The sequence below is a fragment of the Babylonia areolata genome, chromosome 23 (assembly GCF_041734735.1).
Source record: "Babylonia areolata isolate BAREFJ2019XMU chromosome 23, ASM4173473v1, whole genome shotgun sequence".
NCBI lineage: Eukaryota > Metazoa > Mollusca > Gastropoda > Neogastropoda > Buccinidae > Babylonia > Babylonia areolata.
In genome coordinates, this window is record NC_134898.1 from 28,251,564 (window position 1) to 28,253,656 (window position 2,093).

General features: G+C 54.1%; 1 protein-coding gene across 1 annotated transcript in view; it reads left to right on the top strand.

The window, feature by feature from the left end:
- Window positions 1–1,734: 1,734 nt before the first annotated feature.
- The window catches only part of LOC143297756 (uncharacterized), a 64,841-nt gene continuing 64,482 nt past the window's right edge, over window positions 1,735–2,093 (top strand). The window contains exon 1 of the mRNA XM_076610218.1: window positions 1,735–2,093. This exon is cut by the window's right edge and continues 1,189 nt beyond it. The gene's annotated coding sequence lies outside the window, so the exon portion shown is untranslated.

Here is a 2,093-nt window from a genome sequence, read left to right on the forward strand (position 1 = left end):
GAAATGAATGGTAACTGACATCCTGACCTGTAAGCTCAATATCCGTGATACTGACCTCAGTGATGTGACAGACAGTCAACCTTTCACCGACGGAATCGAAAACCAGAGTCAGGACTGAGTCTGCAGCTGTCAATATATTCAAGGGGGGGGAGTAAACCTCCCTCAAAAGAAAATTGACGAACAATCATCAGTCGGATATCACGATGATCATGTTCAGTCGTGATACCAACATATATATTATGTTCACAGAACAATCGATGGGGCCGCAAGATGAACAGGAAATAATTTCCGAAAGAAAGACGTTGATATCTTGGCGGTCGTTGGTATAGCGAATGATATGCCAGAAACAGCAGCAACTAGAACGACAAGAACAGCAAGAACACTGACAACAATCCTAGTACTTCCTGCCAACAACACAACAACCACAACCACCATCACTCAACGACAACAAAGACACTGACTGCAGCCGCCGTCACACACAATGATGAAGCCACAACGACACCACACATTTCACGGACAGGTACTTGGAGGAAGAGACAACAGCAGCAGCAGCAGCAACAACAACAACAACAGAAGTGATAGTGGTGGTAGCGGAGATAGACATCTGCCTCTGTATCCCCTACCTCACTTTCTGGCTCTCCCACTCCCCGTACCCACCGCCACCATCACCACTCCCCTTCCTCAGGAAGATGAGGAGGAGGAGGAAGTCCAAGTCAAGAGTGAGGAAGAAGAAGAAGAAGAAGAAGGGGGAGAGAGGGGAGGGGGAGAAGGAGAAGAAGGAGGAGCAGAAGAGAGGAACACCTCCCCTACCACCACCAAGTCCTTGGACTCGAAATCATCGCAGTCCTCAGCAGCAGCTGTAGTAGCAGTGTCCCCCTACCAACAACATGACTGTGACCACCACGATGTTCTTACCCGTCGCCGCAGTGTTCGCTGGGACCCCACCCCCATCCACATCATCCCCCCACCAGAGGACCCCACCACCCCCACCCATTCCTCCCCTTCCCTCTCCCCTTCCCCCTCCCCCTCCACCTCCCCTTCCCTCTCCCTCTCTTACCGTGGTAGAGGCTCGCCATCCCTTGTGTCGTACCACAGGAGAAAGAGGGAGGGGGAGGAAGGAGAGAAAGGGATAGGCGAAGGAGACGCCCCCTCCTCTTACTACACATACCACCCGAACCGAGCACACCCTACCCGGCCAATACCACCCGGTTCACCGCGAGTGCGGTTAAGTAGTAGCAGCAGCAGTGTCAGTAGCAACAACAGTAGCAGTAACAGTAGCAACGGCAGTGAGGGAACGGGAGAGAGAAGGAACAGAGGAAGAGAAAGAGAGTCGGTTAGCCCTACAGACAGAAATTCGTGGCTGACAGCTACAGCTACAGCTACTGCTACTACGACAGCTACTACTGCGGATCATGACAGTAGAAGGGCTTCGCTGACTGAAGTGACAGAAAAAACAGAACAACCACCACCACACCCACCACCACCCCTACAACAACAACAACAACAACAACAACACAACCACCACTATTTCTGCTGCTACACGACTTCGCTAACTGACAGCGCAGCGGATTTGACAGTGGAGGGAGAGAGAGGGGAGGAGGAGGAGGAGGAGGAGGAGGAAGATCGCGAGGCGAGGGGGTGGTGGTGGTGGTGGAGTGACAGTGGCAGTGACTCAGCCAACAACAGCGAGCACGCTGCCCCCTACTCCTACTCAAGCACGCTAGAAGAGAAGAGACAGGGGAGAAGGAGGGGGAGGAGAGGTAGTGGTGGTGGAGGGGAAAGGGAAGGACAGGGGAGTAGTGGAGGGAAGGGGGAGGAGAAGAGAAAGAGGGAGGAGGAAGAGGGGGAGGGGGAGAAAAGGGGTTACCTGACCGCCTCACCTCCTCGTCGAGTAGCGCGACGCAGTCACAGTCATTCGTCGGCCTGCCACCGCGCTAGACAGTCGTCGTCGTCGCCGCCACAACGTTCTTCTTCTTTTTCCCCGACCACAGCCGCTAACGCTTCAACAACAGTGGTCTACTACTGCGCCCCTTCATCTTCGTTTCCTTCTCGGCCCAGCGACGTCCACTACAGCGCCAGCTACCAACAGCCCG